Source organism: Mobula hypostoma, chromosome 4, assembly GCF_963921235.1.
Source record: "Mobula hypostoma chromosome 4, sMobHyp1.1, whole genome shotgun sequence".
NCBI classification, from domain to species: domain Eukaryota; kingdom Metazoa; phylum Chordata; class Chondrichthyes; order Myliobatiformes; family Myliobatidae; genus Mobula; species Mobula hypostoma.
This window is the reverse complement of record NC_086100.1, coordinates 183,826,394-183,847,217: the sequence shown is the minus strand read 5'-3', so window position 1 is coordinate 183,847,217 and position 20,824 is coordinate 183,826,394.

Here is a 20,824-nt window from a genome sequence, read left to right as displayed (position 1 = left end):
TACTCTGTCTTCATAAACCAAGATTCCTAAATCCTGCCAGTCTTGTCCTTCATTCCAACGGAAACATACTGGCTATGAATTCTCCCAATCTCACTTCTAAAAAGAATTTTGCTTACCAGACATCCCTTTCCAGGCAAATGCCATCACCATTAGCCTTGTTCTGATGTAGTACTTTAATTTGTGGATTAAAGCTATCATTTTCTCAAATTATTCAAAACCAGAGTCAGGTTTAATATCACCAGCATATGTCCTGAAATTTGTTAACTTCACGGCAGCAGCACAATGTAATACATGATAATGTAGAACAAAAAATAAATATGTAAATCAATTACAGTAGGTATGTACATGTATATTAAATAATCGAATAAAAACTAGTGCAAAAACAGAAATAATTAAAAAAAAGTGAGGTAGTGTTCATTAGTTCAATGTCCATTTAGGAATCGTATGACAAAGAGGAAGAAGCTGTTCCTGAATGACTGAGTGTGTGCTTTCTCCTTCCTGATGGTAACAATGAGAAGAGAGCACGTCCTGGGTGATGGGTGTCCTTAATAATAGATGCCACCTTTCTGAGGCACTGCTCCTTGAAGGTGTGTTGGATACTTCAGAGGCTGGTATCTAAGGTGGAGCTGAACAATTTGACAACTTTCTGTAGCTTCTTTTGATCCTGTGCAGTAGCCCAGCCCCACCATACCAGCCAGTGGTGCAGTCTGTCAGAGTGCTCTGTATGTGAATGTATGTGAATCTCAAATGAATGTAACTTTGATCAATGATCCTAATGTGCTCCCTCACTGCCTCATTAGCCCAGCTTCATCTCTTAAGAGGGTGTCCACTAGCAGCACCACCTCCATATTGCTTGTTCATAAACATGAGAGATTCTGTAGATGTTGGAAATCCAGAGTAACACATACAAAATGAAGAAGGAACTCAGCAGGTCAGGTGAGTTCTGACTTCAGAACTCTGGAAATGTATCAACAGTAGGTGTTTCAGGCCAACAATCTTATGAAGTGTCTCGGGTCAAAATATCGACTGTTTGTCCCTCCAGCATTTTGTCTGTGTTACACATCATTTCAAGACACAAGTATGTTGACATAGTTCAAGATAAAAACAATAACAGAATGTAGAGTATTATTTTACAGTTACAGAGAAAATGCAGAGCAGGTAGACAATAAAAGTGCAAGGGCCACAACAAGGTAGATGATGAGTTAGTAACTGCCTTCACCATTTGGATAATGGAGTTAAATGGTTTTGTTGCAAAGTTTGCAGATGATATGAAGATAGGTGGATGGACAGGTAGGTTTGAGGAAGTAGGGAGGCTACAAAAGGATTTAGGTAGATTAGGAGAATGGTTAAAGAAGTGACAGATGGAATACAACTCGGGAAGTGTATGGTCATCCACCTTGGTAGAAGAAATGAGAGGGTTGACTATATTCTAACTGGAGAGAAAATACAAAAAACTGAGGTGGAAGTCCTTGTGCAGGACTCCCTAAAGATTCATTTGCATGTTGAGTGTATGGTGTGGAAGGTAAATGTGATGTTAACATTCGTTTCAAGAGGACTAGAATATAAGTGCAAAGATGTAATGTTGAGACTTTATAAAGCACTGGTGGGGCCTCACTTGGAGGATTGTGAGCAGTTTTGGGTTCCTTATCTTAGAAAGAGTATGCTGAAACTGGAGAGGGTTCAAAGGAGGATCATAAAATTGATTCCAAGATGAATGGCTTGTCATGTGAAATGCATTTGAAGGCTCTGGGCCTGTATTGACTAGAATTCAGAATAATGAGCGATGACTTCATTGAAACCTATCAAATGGTGAAAGGCCCTGAACAGAGTGGATGCGGAGAGGATGATTCCTAGACTGGGGGAGTCTAAGAACAGAGAACACAGCCTCAGAGTAGAGGGGCGTCCTTTTACAGCTGAACCGAGGAGAAATTTCTTTAGCCAGAGTCGTGAATCTGTGGAATTCTTTGCCACAGGCAGCTGTGGAGGCACAGTCTTTATGTATATATAAGGCTTATATATTTTATATATCTCTATATATAGGTGATAGATTCTTGATTGGTCAGGGTATGAAGGGATATGGGTGGAAGGCAGAAGATTGGGGTTGAGTGGAAAAATGCATCAGCCATGATGAAATGGCGGACCAGACTCGATGGGCCAAATGGCCTAATTCTTCTCCTATGTCATATGGTCTTATGGTAATACATGTGCTTGTTTCTCCATTATGCAGCAGAACTGTGGAAATATTACAAGTAGTATGATCGTTTTGCAGAATATTGACTTGCAAGAGGGAGTCTCAGACAGTTTTTTTAACACGTAATTACAATTGTTTTGTGAGGTAACTAAAACAGACTTTGATGGAAAGGCTCAGCAAGTCAGGCAGCATCTGTGGGAAGAGGAACAGAGTTTTCAATTCAAGTCTGACAAGCACCTGCATAACCTGCTGAGTATTTCCAACATTTTCTGTTTTTACTTCAGATTTCCAGAATTCACGGTTTCTTTTCTAATTCACATAATGAAAAGAATAATGAGCTGTGTTTGATTTTCTGTCATCCTCTTAAAAACTTATCACTCATGTTTTCTGTAATTGTAAATATTAACTGTAAATTAAGAAAATAATCAAATTGATTCCTGCACCATTCAATACCTCCAGGTGAATTATATACGATTGTGAATGAATGTGCATTGATACTCTGGGTATGTATGTCCATAAACTTGAACTTGAAGCGTTATTAAAAAGCAAGGGCTTTTGAACCGATATCAGATTGGATTAGTAGCATCTTAAGCCATCGCATCAGAGAGAATCAGGTTTAACAAGGTTTGATATCACTGGCATTTATCATGAAATTAGTTGCTTTGCAGCAGCAGTACTTCGTGATACATGGTAAAAAAGAACTATAAATTATTATACTGTATAAAAATTTAATTAAGTAAGTAATACAAAAGGAGATATTAAAAAATAGTGAGGTAGTGTTTATGGGTTCATTGTCCTTTCAGAAATCTGATAGCAGAGATGAAGAAACTGCTCCTGAAATGTTAAGTGTGTGTCTTCAGGCTCCTGCATATCTGATGATAGCAATGATAAGAGGGCATGTTCTGAGTGATGGGATCCTTAGTGATGGATGCCTCCTTCTTGAGCCATCGCCTTTTGAGGATGTTCTCGTTGCTGGGGAGGCTAGTGCCCATGATGGGGCTGGCTGAATTTGCAACTTTCTGCAGCTTTTTCCAATCCTCTGCAGTAGCCCCTCTACACCAGATGTTGATGCAACCAGATAGAATGGTCTCCACAGTACATTTGTAGAACGTTGTAGGAGTCTTTGGTGACATACCAAGTCTCCTCAAATTCCTAATATAATATAGCTGCTATCATGCCTTCTTTGCACCCAGGATAGATCTTTAGAAGTGTTCAGACCCAGGAATTTGAAACTGATCATCCTTTCCACTGCTGATCCCTTGGTGACGGCTGGAGTATGTCCCCTCAAATTCCCTTTCCTGAAGTCCACAAACAATTTCTTCGTCTTACTGATAAGTCCAAGGTTGTTGTTGTGACATCACCCAACCACCTTCTTCTATACACCTCCTCATCCCCGTCTGAAATTCTGCCAACGATGGTTATGTTATTGGTAAATTTAAAGATGGCATTTGAGTTGTGCCCAGCCAAACACTCATGGGTTTAGAGAGAGTAGAGCAGTGGGTTAAAAAGATATTTTTGAGGCTGAATGTGCTGTCCAAGACTGCATCTTGGCCTGGTATGGGGACTGCAATGTATGGAGCACAAGGGTGGTGAACTTAAGCATTTCCATCATGTGTACTGGTTCTCCCAACCATCAAGGAGATCCATAAGAGGCAATCCTCAGGCAGACAACATTGCTGCTATTAGACAAGGAATCTGATGACTCACACCAAAAACGGCTTCTTCTCCACTGCCCATCAGTTCACGAACTGACCTGAAAAATCTAAATTCTACCTCAGACTATATTTCCCTTAACATTGGACGGACATTATATTACTTTCGTTTATTGAGTAGTGTAAGTCATGAGTAATTTATGTTAATTTGTTAATGTAATTTATGCTTGCCATCTCTGTTATGTAGGGTACCGCTGCTGCACAAAGATCATTTTCATGACATTTATACTTTGGCCATGTACACCCATCACAATCAAGTTGAAACTAAATTTAAAATTCTTGTGAAGCAGCACGAAAGCAAAGGCTTTTGAACTGATATTGGATTGACTTGGTTCATCTTAACCTAAACGCAATCAGAATCAGGTTCGTTATCACTGACATAAGTTGTGAAATTTGCAGTTTTGCAGCAGTATTACAGTACAGAAAAATTAATATAAATTACAATTAGAATATATCATAAAATATAAATAAATAGTCCAAAAAAAGAGCAAAATAGTGAGAGAGTGTTCATGGGTTCATGAACCATTTAGAGATCTGATGGCAGAGTAGAAGATGCTGTTCCTAAAATAGTGAGTCTGTTTTCAGGCTCCCACACCTTCTTCTTGATGGTAGTACTGAGAAGCAGGGTGATCTTCATGATGGATACCACTTATTGGAGTATTGTCTTTTGAGGATGTCCTTGATGGTGGGGAGGCTAGTGCGCATGATGATTTGGCCGAGTTTACAAACTTCCGCAGCTTTTTTCTGATCCTGTGCATTGGCATCTCCATACTAGACGGTGATGCAACCAGTTAGAATCCTGTCCATAGAAGATTTGTAGAAACTTGCTAGAGCCTTTGGTGGCATACCGAATTTCCTCAAACTTCTAATGAAATAGTGCTGCTGGCATGTTTTCTTCATAATTACTTTAATATGTTGGGCCCAGAATAGAGGACATTGAACCCTTGGACACTACCTCAATTTTTAAAAAATATATAGTATTTCTGTTTTTTGCACGATTTTTAATCTATTCAATACATATATACTGTATAAAGTATACTGAATAAGATTATTTATTTGTTTGTTTGTTTTTTTAATATAATATGCATTGCATTGAACTGCTGCTACTAAGTTAACAAATTTCACGTCACCTGTCGGTGGTAATAAACCTGATTCTGATTCTGATTCAGAGATGTTGACATCCGAGCACTTGAAACTGCTTACTCTTTGCACTGCTGATCCCTCAATGAGGATTGATGTGTGTTCTCCTGATTTCTCCTTCCTGAAATCTATTACCAATTTCCTTCACCTCACTGACGTTAACTGCAATGTTGTTGTTGCGACTCCACTCAACCAGACAATCTATCTCAATCTTGTACGCTCCTTCATTGCCACCTAAGTTTCTGCCAGCAACAGTTGTGTCATCGGCAGATTTGTGGATGGCACTTGAGTGGCGCCTAGCCACACAGTTGTGTGTGTGGAGAGAGGAGAGCGGTGGGCGAAGCACACATCCTTGAGGTGCACCTGTGCTGATTGTCAACAAGGAGATGTTATTTCAGACCTGCACCGACTATGGTCTTCTGATGCAGAGGTCAAAAATCCAGTTGCAGAGGGAGATACAGAAATCCAGGTTTTGAAGCTTTTTGATTAGTACTTAGGGGATGATGGTGCAGTCAACAAACAACAGGCTGACTCAGGTATTTTTGATGTCTAAGTGTCCCAACGCCAAGTGGTGCTATCAGCTATCTGTGGGGGTGAATGTACAGTTCCCCTGAATTCCCAAAATTGCAACTCCTGGCACCCTGTTGCCAGCTCTCTTGGGCCTTGAATACTATTATCATGTCGACTTCTGATTCCTTTAGAAATTTCAGGGTGGCGAACAGCCACATGATGGTCAATTAGGCTCTAACTCTTTTCATATGGTGGGCTGTTGTAAAGCACTCCTTACATCAGGATGTTTCATGCTCCTGAACCCTGTCCAGCAGCTCCTTCAGGGATGAGGGTGGGGAGTCAAATGCTTAGACATGAAGGTCTCTGAATGCAAACAACCTTAGAGGCCCAGAGAGGGTCTGTCCTGGAGTTGGAGACCTGTTTGTGTATGACTGAGTGGATGGATGGGAGAATGGGAAAGGCTCTTGTTTTGCTGCTGTTGTTGCTATTTGCGCTGTTGTTGAACATTATGGACGTGCTATGCTGGCACCATAATGTGTGGCGACATTTGCGGGCTGCTCCCAGCAAATTCTTCTGCTGGTTGTTAATGCAAATGATGTATTCCCCTGGATGTATCGATGTACATGTGATAGATAAGTGAATCTGATGAAACTGCATGCTGGAAGAATTCAATGAGAAAGGGTGGGTAGCTTTAAGTTCTTGAGTGTCAGCATCTCCAAGAGTCTGTCCTGGGTCCAAACATGGATTGCATATATTAATAAAACATCCCAAAGCATTTTGCAGGAGCTCATTTTAAGGGAAATGGATGATAGAAAAATGGAGGGCTATGCAGGAAGGAAAAGTTAGTTTGATCTTAGAGTAGGTAAAAAGATTGGTATGATCTTTTCATCAGGTAGAAGGTACAAGAGCCTCATGAATCACACCACTGGGTTCAAGAACAATTACTATCCCACAACCATCAGGCTTCTGGACAAAAGGGGATATCTGCACTCACTTTCCCATCCACTGAGATGTTCCCACAACCAATGATCTCACTTTAAGGACTCTTTATTTTGTTATTTCATGTTCTTGTTATTTATTACTATTTATTTATATTTGCATTTACGCAGTTTTTTGTCTTTTGTACTCAGGTTGGTCTTTCACTGATTCAGTTATAGTTGCTATTCTATAGATGTATTGAGTATGCCCACAAGAAAATGAATCTCAGGATTGTATGTGGTGACATACTTCGTTAATAACACTTTGAACTTTTGAACTTCGACATCGTGGGCTGGAGGACCTGTACTGTTCAGTGTTCAAATGAACAAATTTTGACATTCTTCTATCTAAAAAAGGCAATAGAGCAGTTGGCCAAAAGCCCAGACAGAAAGGTAGGTTTTAACCAATATTTTAATGATGTAGCAGCGATAGGGTAAGATTTAGAGAAGTGATTTCAGAATGTTATTTTCAGAAGGATTGTAGTGCGATTACTCCAGTTGAGTATGATGCTCCCACAAGGGGTTATTCCCTTAGTGGCAAATGCCTGTTTGTGACTTTGGGGAGGCTGAAGCACAGGCAGCCACCAAGTGGTCCTTGAGAGATTGGGTTTAGCGTCCATTGGCATGACATCCAAGACAACTGGGGACTCTTTGATGCTGCAGCCTTCCTCCACCTTGACTGCCATTGTGATGTGTCACCAACTTCCGACAGCTCCACTGTTGAAGTCTTGGTTGGATCTCCCTTTGCATGGAACCACCCTCTTGACCTTATTGCCAAGGGCGACTCTACCAAAGGCTAAGCTGCATATGGCGTCACTGTCGGAATTTCCAGAACTCGCCATGACAGGGTGACAATCCTTCATTCTCCCAATAAAATGGCAATTAAATTTGGGGCTGCTCTAGTAGACGGAATTGGAGGAGTGCTTGGATCTCAAATACTAAAGTTCAAATATCAGAGCAATGCATTTAAGGGAAAGTATAAAGCTGATGCGCCTGGCAAGCTTTTCTCTACACAACGAGTGGCAAGTGCCTGGAATGAGCTGGCAAAGGTACTGATGGAAGTAGATATGATAGTGATGTTTAAGAGGCTATTAGTTTAATTTGGCACCATGTTCAGCTCAGACATCGTGACCTGAAGGACCTGTTTCTTTGCGTGTACTGTTCTATGTTCTTATTGGGCTGGAGGAAATTTCAGAGGCAGAAGCAGCCTTTTAGCAGGAGGAGGAAAAAGAATCTCGTTTTCACAAAGGATGCATGATTTAGCAAAGTGCTAGGAAAGGTGTGAAATAATTTGAAGTTGGATCATGAGAAGAAGAAGCGCACAAAACCTTTTAAAGAAGACCTATTAAAAGATTCTTGTGGAGCGCCCTACAGAAGAATGAAATATCTTCATTACCATTGACATCAAGTGCCACTCATATCAAAGAAAGCTTGTGAGCATGAAAGGTAAAAGAGATTTTCTGTTGAATATGTATAGGAAATCTCTCTCTCTCTGTATAATAGAAGTTAAAATTACAGCAAAATCTGAAATTGGACAAGCAACTGGATGGGTGCATGCTGTTTGATGGTTTCACAAGGGGATAAGGGACATGCTGATGTGAATTTTGATTTTTATATCTTTAATAGATTGAGCAAAGTTTGAAAATCTTTAAATAGACCCAAGAGTTTTGACAGCTACATAGGTTTAAACAGTATGGAGAAGCATTTTTCAGTGCTGAATCAGGATGTGAGAATGAAAGATTAATTGAGTGGATGGGGAAGTTATATACTTGGATCATATTTAAGGACTTCATTATGTCTCAAAGACATTTAATTGGGAAGGTTTTAATTATGGACAATTCAGGTCATTAGTCATGACATAAAATATAATCAATTTATATGCTTATGACAGAAATTTGGACACACCTAATATGAATCAAAACTTTGCTAATTAGCTATTTCTCATAGTCATACAACACAGAAACCACTGTGTCCATCCAGGCTGTTGTACTCGCCCCACCTACATGTACTTTGCCCGTAGCCTTTTATGCCTTGGAGTATCACATGCTAATAGACCAGACCTCTTCTACCCATGTCATTCTCTCTTCTCCCCACTTCCTTTGGGCAGAAAATACAAGGGATTGAAAATATGCACCACAGGCTAAAGGACAGTCAACAGTCTCACCATGACTGTATGGCTCCTCTCGGTGATTGGTTTCCTCCAACATCCCAAAGCTAAGGAAGTAGCCTACTGTAAAATTTTTATTAGTTTATTCCCACTTTTCAAATGTATGCACGTTGCCTGGTTAAATGGCTGCTGTACATTTTGTCTAGTCACGTCAGCTGATGGTAGAATTTAGGGTTAGATAATGGGAATGACAGGAGGGAAAATCTGTGGGATGTGGGATTGTTCTGGAAAATGACATGGATTTGATGGGGCAGTTAGCCCCCTTCCATGTTTTTAGGCAATATGGAACAAAATCTACAACTAGTCAGCAAGCCTATCTTGTGCAACACACACGAAATGCTAGAGGAACTCAGCAAGTCAGGTAGTAGTATATATATAATTATTTATTCCAGGTACAGGCCGAATAGAGATGGCAGGGTCCTGGCCCCACACTGTACTGAGGCGACTGAACCCGACATTTAGGTGGGGACACATTTTGGAAGTTACGGAGAATAATATGTTGGACCCGGAGGCTCAACTGTCCAGCTCTTAGCTCCATCCCTCCCCCTCCTGTCTTCTCCTATCATTTTGGATCTCCCCCTCCCCCTCCAACTCTCAAATTCCTTACTCACTCTTCCTTCAGTTAGTCCTGACGAAGGGTCTCGGCCTGAAACGTCGACTGTACCTCTTCCTAGAGATGCTGCCTGGCCTGTTGCGTTCACCAGCAACTTTGATGTATGTTGCCGAAGTTAAGATGTCAGTTTAGGTGCTGGGCCAGAATGAGAAGGTTAGAGAGTCAGAGCCCGAAGCAAAGGGCAGAGCAGTTCAGCTTGCCGCTCCACAAGGTGTACTTGGCTCTGCATCGAGCTATGTATCTCAGACTGTCATGGTCCAGCCCTGTGAAATCCGCATTCTGGTTCACGGTTCGGTCCACGGACTCTGGACTCCGGGTCTTCCGGCTGTCCCGTGTTTCAGTTGGGCTTAATCATAGGCACCTGATGCTCGTCTTGAGGCTGGGAATATAAGTGGCCCTGGGTTGAGTGTGGCTGCTGGTTTGTCTTGCTAGTATCCTGTCCTTGCCTTTGTGGGGGTAAGTTAGGATGCCTTTGCTGTTACTCTGTGGTTGGATCTGTGCCTTCCTGTCCTTGCCTCTGTTGGCTAAGCCAGGCTGTCTTTGCTATTACCCTGAGGCTGGACTGTTCCCTTCCCTTTCCCTTCCTTCTGGAGCCTTGCCTGCAACTGTGTCTGGTTCAACCACTGGAGTGAGTCCAGAGCCTTGCTGTGTCAAGATAAGGAACTGTCTATTGTTGAGTTGGAACTGTCTCTGTGTCCATGCCTTTGCTAGATAAGTCTGGCTGTTTGTAGCTACCTAGTGTTGGGAAATGTCTTGTCCTGTTCAGTGTTCTGTGTATAAGTTCTGGTCCTAAGTTCTGATCCCAAGGAGGGGTCCCAGCTTGGTGTTCCATGTCCCTGTGTTCCTGTCTCTCAAGTCCAAGGCTCTGTTTATGTCCTCTAGTCCAAGGCTTGGTGGTTCCTGTTGTGCCAAGTCCAGGCTTCATGTTCTTGTCCTGTCCATGTGCCTCATCCTGTATTGGAGTTCCCTTGTCTTCCCTAGGAGTCTCTTGTTCTGTCCTATAGCCTCACTTAGTCCTGTCTCCCAAGACCATGTCATGTCTTTGCTTCATTCTGGAGTTTGAGCCTGAGTCAAGACCCAGGTTTTGGGTCCTTGTCCAGTCTCTGGCTCGGAGTCCGAACCCAAGGCTCGTCATGTCGTTGCCTTGAAGAACCCAACTTTGATGTGTGCCTCGCCAATGTCCTAGCCCAAGTCGGTGTTCTTGTCCCAGCTCTCTAGTTAAGTCCTGCTCCTAGTACTTCAGTGTCTGTGTCTTGCATTCGGGTCTGCCGTCCAGCACCCCTCCTTGTGACACAGGCACTCTTTGTGGACTTCAGTTCAGAACACTCTTTGCTTGTGGTTATTGTTTGCATGATTTGTTTTTCTTTCTCTCTGCACATTGGGTGTTTGACAGTTTCTTATGGGTTCTTTTGGTCTTTGCTTGTAAGAAGACAAATCTCAAGGTTGTATAATGTATACACATTTTGATAATGAATGCACTATGAACTATATATACATTAACAGACAGTACACTGTTAATGACAAGACCCTTAACAGTGTTTATGAGCAGAGGGTCCATGTTGATAACTCACTGAAAGTAGATGCACATATTGATAGGATGGCTAAGAAGGCATATGGCATGCTTGGCTTTATTAGTTGAGGTTTTTGAGTTCAAAGGTCAGGAAGTTATGTTGCAGCTTTATAAAATTAGTTAGGATGCATCTGGAGCATTGCATACCGTTCTGGTTGCCCCATTATACTGGCTTTCCAATCCAGTTAAAAGATCTGAATCCAAATCATTGTCTATTTTTTCCTTCGAAGGAAGCTGTCGCCTGAACAGTTGAGTTCCTGCAGTGTTTCCAGAACAAATTTTCACATTCATTTTGCTGGACGCAGACGGTGACCACCTTTAATCCAGATCTCGAGTCTGAATATTATCTACTCCGCTAGTTTGAGGATGTGGAAGCATTTTTGTTCATTTATAATTTAATTAAAGAAGTTTACTCTGTGCCTGCATTGCTGGTTGTTAAAGCAGAAGTGTGTAACTCTAATGTTGCAGTGATGTGCTCTGCATAATAGAATCTGTTAATTTTCTCTAATGCAATGAGATACTTTATATCAATGAAGTTTTGAGCTTCTGTTGACCAGTACAATTATAAGAAATGCATGTCATGAGAGAAGACTATCTGGCTCATTGCATTTGTGTTGGTCAAAAGTGGTCTTTAGTTTAACTTACTTTCCAGCTCTTGGTAAACAGTTGTGTGGTTTGTCTCTTCAAATGCTCATCCAAGCAACTGATGAAGGTTTCTGTCACCATCTTACTACCAGGCACTGAGTTGTAGACTGCTTTCACTTTTTGGGTGAAAATTATTCCACTTCAAAACATTAACCATTCCTATTCTGATGTGTCTATCCATGGCCGCCTGTACTGTAAAGATGAAGCCACACTCAGGTTGGAGGAACAACACCTTGTATTCCTTCTGGGTAGCCTCCAAACTGATGGCATGGACATTGACTTCTCTAACTTCTGTTAATGCCCCTCCTCCCCTTCTTACCCCATCCCTTATTTATTATTTATTTTTCCCCTTTCTCTTTTTTCTCCCTCTGTCCCTCTCACTATAACTCCTTGCCTGCTCTCCATCTTCCCCTGGGCTCCCCTCCCACTTGCTTTCTCCCTGGGCCTTCCGTCCCATGATCCTCTCTCCCCTTCTCCAGCCTTGTATCTCTTTTGCCAATCAACTTTTCAGCTCTTAGCTCTATTTCTCCTCCTTCTGTCTTCTCCTATCATTTCAGATCTCCCCCTCCCCCTCCCACTTTCAAATCTCTTACCATCTCTTCTTTCAGTTAGTCCTGACGAAGGGTCTCGGCCCAAAACGTCGACTGTACCTCTTCCTATAGATGCTGCCTGGCCTGCTGTGTTCCACCAGCATTTTGTGTTGCCTTAACTCTATGCCCCCTAGTTACAAAAATCTGCTAAAGGGAAAGGTTTTACTATTCACATTGCAGAGCCTCTCACACTATAATTAAATCTCCCATCCTTTGACTTAATGACAATAATCCCAGTATGGTCAGCCTTGCATCACAATTATGATTTTTTCCAGTCCCAACAACCATCAGACTTTTGAACCAAAGGGGATAACTTCATTGAACTTCACTTGGCCCATTATTGAAATGTTCGCACAATCAATAAATTCACTTTCAAGAACTCTTCATCTCATGTTCTCAATATTTATTGCTTATTAATTGATTATTATATCTTTATTTTGTACCTACACAATTTGTTGTCTTCTGCACTCTGGTTGACTGCCCAAAAGTTGGGTGGTCTTTCATTGATTCTGTTATGGATATTATTCTACAGACTTGTTCAGTATGCCCACAAGAAAATGAATCTCAGTGCTGTATATGGTTTCATATGTACTTTGATAATAAATTTGAACTTTGAACAATAAATGGTATCACTAAGATACTATGACTAACTTGTTAACTTTTGCATACTGCGTGCTTCAGCTGTATTCAAACAGCTTTTCTGAAGGTATTTACAAAGAGGTGCCAGCGCTTCTAAAATATCATTAAGGGTAGTTAATGTTAATTGATATTGTGGATTGGTCAAACTCTTCAAGCAATATTTGGTGATTGGATCATTACATTCATTAACTTGCTCTTTGCAATACTGGATCAAAACTTTGTAATTCCTAATTAAAGTAGTAACAGCAAAACATCTTGTCAGCCATCTTTGTTTATAAATCAAATAAACCATATAACAATTACAGCATGGAAACAGGCCATCTCGGCCTTTCTAGTCTATGCCAAAGTCTTACTCTTACCTACTCCCACCGACTTGAACTCGGCCCATAACCCTCCATTCCTTTCCTGTCCATATATCTGTCCAATTTAACTTTAAATGACAACATTGAACCTGCCTCAAACACTTCTGCTGGAAGCTCATTCCACACAGCTACCACCCTCTGAGTAAAGAAGTTCCCCCTCATGTTACCTCTAAACTTTTCCCCTTTAACTCTCAACTCATGTCCTCTTGTTTGAATCTCCCCCACTCTCAAAGGAAAAAGCCTATCCATGACAACTCTATCTATCCCACTCATAATTTTAAATACCTCTATCAAGACTGCCCCCCCCCCCGCAACCTTCTATGCTCCAAAGAATAAAGACCCAACTTGTTCAACCTTTCTCTAACTTAGGAGATGAAACCCAGCCAACATTCTAGTAATTCTTCTCTGTACTCTCTCAATTTTGTTGACATCTTTAGTTGTCTAAATGATACAATATCGCATTCTGCAAATTGGCTAATCCTTCTAGCTTACTTTTTTAACCAACGACCTGCTGAACATTGTTTACTCTGTTCGTAGCAGTGTTTCTATATCCTACATAACTGATACCTTATCCCGTTGGATGTAGGCATCACTGTTTTGAATATCTAGATTGTTAATGACAAATTTTTTATTGTTACTGTAGTGATAATGTCATATGCAATTAGCTTCAAAATACTCACAAACACTTGCAGGAAGCTTTATTTTCCAGTAAAAACTTAAAATACAAAATTAACATTTTCTGTACAGATATATCTGTCACTTTATCAGCAATTAGTGAGTGGAAATTAGATTTCTGCAACTCTTCCATTATCTGCTTTTAAAGCAAAGCTGGTTCACTCAACAAATTGAAATGGTATTCTTTTAAAAACATAAACAACAGAATTCTGCAGATGCTGGAAATTTGAGCAACACATCAAAGTTGCTGGTGAACACAGCAGGCCAGGCAGCATCTCTAGGCAGAGGTACAGTCGACGTTTCGGGCCGAGACCCTTCGTAGTCCTGATGAAGGGTCTTGGCCTGAAACATCGACTGTACTTCTTCCTAGAGATGCTGCCTGGCCTGCTGTGTTCACCAGCAACTTTGTGTGATGCAGTACTATTGTGCCATCTATATTACATATTTGACCATATGTGCATGGATTTCTTGCACAGAATGTACAGAAAAATTAATATTAGTTCCAAAGATAATATCAATTACCATTTTGACCATAACAGAGTTAGACTTTTTACACATCTTGTTTCACTCTTGCTGCTTACTGTTTTGGAGTTCCAGTTAACATGCCTAAAATTCTGGGTGTGTAATTTGGTAATTACATCCATTTGAATTCTCCGGTTAAGATTTTGTTTTTGAGTAATCTAACTTCCATTCTTCTCCTTTTTCAACTACTGAACTCACCCCCAGCTTTTGCTTCCAGACAAATTGTGCGTAGAGCTTTGCCAATAACTTGATATGTAAAGTTATTGCCAATTTTTATTTTTTGCTTTTGATGCAAAGTTGTTCTGTATCAAGGATTTGCAAAAAGCCATTTGTTCTTAAGCTTTTAATTCTTCTGCTTTTCTTTTTGACATCTTTAGGGTTCTAATAATTAATTATTATAATTTGAGAATACTGAAAATAATTATTATAACTGAGAATTTTAACAAGGTAAGTCAATGTATAATTTTAATAAAATAATCACAGACAAGCAACAATTTTATAGAAATGAATTTTTATCTCGTTCTAACAATTTTTAATTTTAAGAATTCTGGGGTTGAGAGGGTAAACAGCTTTAAGTTCCTCGGCATCCACATCACTGAGGATCTCATGCGGTCTGTACACATCAGCTGTGTGGTGGAAAAAGTCACAAGAGCACCTCTTTCACATCAGATGGTTGAGGAAGTTTGGTATGGGCCCCCAAATTCTAAGAACTTTCTTTAGGGGCACAATTGAGAGGATCCTGACTGGCTGCATCACTGCCTGGTATAGGAACTGTACTTCCCTCAATCGCAGACTCAGCAGGGAGTGGAGTGGACAGCCCAGCTCATCTGCAGATGTGAACTTCCCACTTGTCAGGACATATAGTGACAGGGGTTGTAAAAAGGGCCAGGAGGACCATTGGAGACCTGAGTCACCCCAACCACAAACTGTTCCAGCTGCCACCATCCAGGAAACAGGTTCCGCAGCATTAAAGCCAGGGCCAATAGGCTCTGGGGCAGCTTCTTCCACTAAGCTATCAGACTGATTAATTCGCACTGACACAGTTGTATTTCTAAGCCATATTGACTGTTCTGTTTTATATCTTACTGTACATACTATTTATTACAAATTACTATTTGCACATTCAGATGGAGATGTGATGTAAAGATTTTTACTCAAGTGAAGGATGTAAGAAAGTGTATTCAATTCAATTCATTCTTTCTCAGTGAGCAGGAAGAAGTCAGAAATTATTCTTTCTCATTGCCTTCTTTAGCAACATATTATGAATGCTGGCTATTCAGTTTAAAACCTTTTATCAAAATATTCAGTAATTTACATGCAGGCCTTTGTTTCCTGATTCAGTTTTTCCAGTCTTAGTTATCTTCCCACAAATCTTAATTTGTTTTGCAGTTCATAAGAACTAAGACGTGTGTTTGTGGTAATGCATTCCACAGATTCACCACCATCTGGCTAAAGAAATTTCCCCTCATTTCTGTTCTAAAGAGATGTCTTTCTATTACCACGCACACAAACATAGTCCTGCAACCTCAGGAAAAGCTGTCTTTGGCCTCTGGCCTCCAGGGGGCCTCAGACTTGCAGACTCTGGGTTTATGACTTTCCCAACAGACTCAGATTTGCTGTCTCCAGCCACTGCACCTCAGCTTTCGAGTTTGAGAGACACTGCAGGAGAAGGACATGATGGACATAGTGGGGTGGTTCCCTGAGCAGACCGTCTGGTTCATCTGGCAAATTGCCTCATTGCCAGACCTCACCAACATGCACCAGGACTTCTCTTGGCTGGCGGTGAGAGGGGTCCTCCCAGTCAGATCCCTCCTGTACACCCGGAACGTTGCCTTCACACCCCGCTGCCCACAGGAGGACCGCAGTGAGGAGTCTGTGACCCACCTCTTTCCACACTGTCAGTTCGCAGAGAGGGTGTGGAGGAGGATGGACGGGCTAGTGTCACGTTTCATCCCCAGCAACTGCATAACAGAGGACTCTCTGATCTACGGGCTGTTCCTGGGGACACACACAGAGACCAACATCCGGTGCTGCTGGCAGATCATCAATTTGGTGAAAGATGCTTTGTTCGGCCCGAAACTTGATCTTCCAGCACACGGAGATGTCCATGGCAGAATGCTGCCGACTGGCACATTCTTGGCTGCAGGAGTATGTGCTGAGAGACACGCTAAAACTTGGTGCAGCTGCCACAAGGGCCCAGTGGGGAAGGACCACAGTTTAGGGTTCTTCTCCTGTGGGAGTGGGAGGGGTTGGGTGGCAGGGAGTATACCCCTCAACAATGGTGTGGTAAGGTGAACCAACAGATTGCCACGTGGATGGTCAAAAGTATGGCTATGTAGAAACCATAAGGGAAACGTATGTAAAGGAATGAGAGTCATTGAATAGTTTATTCAAAAATAAACTTGTATGCAATAAAGCATATTTTGAAATAAAAAAAGGTCCTTCTATTCAGAGGCTTTGCCCCTGCTTCCAGACTCCCCCTCTACTGGAAACATTCCCTCCACTCTATCTGGGTATTTCAATGTTCAGTAGGTTTCAGTGAGATCCCTCTGTTTTATCCAAGGTGGGTAGGAGAAGATGGGAGATGAGAAATCTCCACCATTCAATTTATGGCAGATCTCACCTCGAGCCCACCTTCCCATCATTGAAGGCGTTCTTCATTCTGGGAAAAAAAAATTCCTAAGGAATTTGTTTCTTCAACTTCAGCCTTGCATCATGAGGCATGTTCTTCCACAATTCCAGCCTTATTCCTCTTTAGCCATGGTAGTGTGCTGGTGAGCACGATGCTATTACAGCTCAAGGCATTTTGGAGTTCAGAGTTCAATTCCAGCACCATTCTGTAAGGAGTCTCTGTCCATACTCCCCGTGGAATGCATGGGTTTTCCCTGCGTGCTCTGGTTTCCTCCACAGTCCAAAAATGTACCGGATAAGTTAATTGTTCAATGTAAATTTTCCCCTAACTTGGTTTGGTTAATCAGTGTTGTGGCATTATTGTGGCATCTTGTCTCAGTGGGGTGAAAGGGCCTACTCCATGATGTATCACTAAAATAAAATATTCAGCCAGATTCTGGCAGTGTGGCATTGCATTCTTACAAAATCAAAGCAACAATTGGAAGTTATAGAATTTAGTGTAAGATAGCATGGAAACAGTTCCTATAGTCCAACTCATCCATGCCATCTGGGATGTCTACCTGAGCTAATCCTGTTTGCCTGCATTTGACCCATAGCCCTCGAGGCCAATTCTATCCATGCACCTGTTCAAGCACTGCCCATTTCTATAGCTCCCTCTGCTAGCTCATTCCACATACCCATCACCCTTTGTGTGGGGGGGAAAAAATAGTCCCTCATGTCTCCTTTAAATCATTCCCCTCTCATCTTAAACCTATATCCTCAAATTTTAGACTACCCTCCCTGAGAGAAAGACAGTGACCATCCATCTTCTCTGTGGCCCCCATAATTTTATATGCCTGCACCCCCTGCTCCTGAGCTCCAGGGAAGACAGACCCAGCCTATTCAGCCTTTCCTTACAACTGAAGTCGCAACTCTCCCACCACCAGTCCCAGAAATGCCCTTGTAAATCTTTTCACCACCCTTTCCACCTTAGTGACGGCTTTCTGATGGTCAAGTGACTAGAACTGTGTGCAGTACATCCAGAGTGGTCTCATCAATGAATTGTACAGTTGTTACATGATGTCCCAAAACATGGCCATGTTCCATACACTGCTGCCTGTTCCCTGTTCACCTCTGGTTAAGAGCAGGGCTGAGCCCTTTTCTGAGAAGAAACTTTGAGCTCAGGGGTGCCTTCATTCAGGGAACCTTAGAATCACTGGCTGCACAGACTTTGGTTCACCTTTCCACCCCAAGTGACCAGTGCAGTCTAAGAGAATTCAAAACAAAAGAAGATGTGTGAAATAACTTAAAATTCTTTCATATTTTCTTTTCTTCTCAGTTCTCAACAAGTGAAAATGGGAGGCTATTCTAACTTAACAGGGCAAAATGAATGCAAGCCTTGTTTTTGCAGACCCTCTAGTAATTGGATGCCTCAGAATAATAGACATTCTTAAGATCTCTGCATCAAATGCCAACATCCTTGGTTCCAACCCTAACCTCACAGGCCTCTTGACTGCAGAATGGCAGCACAATATATCTGAGAATAAAATCCAATTTCCTCTAAGTCACTCTCCCAAAGGTGAAATGATAAAAAGAACTCTTGTGTGCCCTGAGCAACCAGCTGCAAAGATATTCTCCATGTTTAGATGCTTGGAAATGGAACGGTTTTTATCCGCTCAGTCAAAGAATAAAAGACAGACTTTCTTGCCCTACATTTAAGAAGGAAGAACTCCAAGCACAGTTTGAGTTGGATTATACCCGTGAGCTGGACCAAATAATCAAAGCTTCTATTTAGCTGTGAGCATATCAAATGGCTTAATTCTCTTCTCAGATCTTCATTTTTTATGAATTTGGGGCTGATGATGATGGCATAAGTGTTTGCCTTTCAAAGTTCGTTCCTGCAGTGCTTGGGGAAACAGAATAGAGCATAGAACAGTATAGCATGGGAACAGGCCATTCGGTCCACAGTGTTGTGCTGAACCAACTAAAAGGCAAATCAAAAACACCCAAACACTAATCCCTTCTACTTACACCATGCCCATATCCCTCCATCTTCCTTACACTCATGTGCCTATCCAAACATCTCTTCAAATCCTTGAATGTATTTGCCTCTAACACAATACCAGGCAGTGAATTTCAGGTGTCCACCTTACTTACCCCTCACATTCCCCTTGAACCTACCCTCCCCCTCAATGTCAATGCACACCCTCTGGTATTAGATATTTCAACCCTGGGAAACAAGATGCTCTCTGTGCACTGTATTGATTCCTCTCAATAATCTTTATGGAACCTCCATCAGATCCCCCTTCAGCTTCAGCCACTGCAGAGAAAACAACCTAGCTTTATCCAGCCTCTTGTGTTAGCACATGCCCTCTAAACCAGGTAGCGTCTGGTAACCATCTTCTGCACCCTCTCCAAAGCTTCATTATCCTTCCTATAGCAGGGCAAACGGAACTTTATGCAATACTCCAGACGTGGCCTAATCAGAGTCTTACAAAGTTGCAAGATAACTTCTTGACTTTTGAACTCAGTGCCCCTACTAATGAAAGCAGGCCTCCTTAACCACCCGTCAACCTGTGTAGCCACTTTCAAGGAGCTATGCAATTGGATCCCATGATCTCTCTGTTCAGCAACACTTAAAGATCTTGCCCTTAACAGTGTACTGACCCCCTTGCATTTGCCCCACCATTGTGCAACACCTTACATTTGTCTGGGTTAATCTCCATCTGCCAGTTCACTGCCCATATCTGCAACTGATTTATATTGTGCTATATTCTATGACAGTCTTCTGCACTATCCACAACTCTACCAATCTTGGTAACACCCACAAATTTACTAATCCACCCATCTACATTTTCATCCACGTCATTTATATACATCACAAATACCAGCGATTCCATCACAAATCCCTGTGGAATACCATGAATTAAAGACCTCCGGGTTGAATAAGTCCCTTCAACCCCTGCCCCATGCCAGTTCGGAATCCAAACAGCCAATTCACCATGGACACCATGCATCTTAATCTTCTGGATTAGCCTCCCATGAGAGACTTTGTCAAACGCTTTATCGAAATCCATGTTGACAACAGCCACTGCCCTACCCTCGTCAAACTCTCTCATCACCTTGTCAAAAAACTCAAATCAAGTTGGTAGGAAATGACCTGACCCTCACAATGAGTCTGCTTAATCTCACAGATTCAAAGTCAGGTAGTCCAATAACACCAGACTGGACTAAACGGCTATCCTAATATATGGGTGACTGAACTACTTGTGTGGATATGGACCATCATGCTGCCAGGTACAAGCACCATCTGTCTCGTGCTCCCAACAGTCCAGTGTTGGAGAGTAAGAATAAGAATCAGAATCAAGTTTAATATCACCAGCATATATTGTGAGACTTGACTTTGTGGCAGCAGTACAATGCAATACATAACAGAAAAAATATGAATTACAGTAAGTATATTTATACATTAAATAGTTAAATTAGTTAAATTCAATAAGTAGTGCAAAAAATGGAAATTAAGAAAGTAGTGAGCTCGTATCCATTCAGAAATTGGATGGCAGAGGGGAAGAAGCTGTTCCTGAATCGCTAAGTGTGTGCCTTCAGGCTTCTGTACCTCTTCCCTGATGGTAACCGTGAGAACAGGACATGTCCGAGGTGATTGGAGTCCTTAACGATGGGTGCTAACTTTTTGAGGCATTTTTCCTTGAAGATGTTCTGGATACTACAGAGGCTAGTGCTCATGATGGAGCTGACTGTTCACAATTCTCTGCAGCTTACTTTCGTCCTGTGCAGTAGCCCCCGACCCCAATACCAGATGGTAATGCAGCCAGTTAGAATGCTCTCCATGGTACATCTGTAGAAATTTTTGAGTGTTTTTTGGTGAATGAGGGAAGAATCA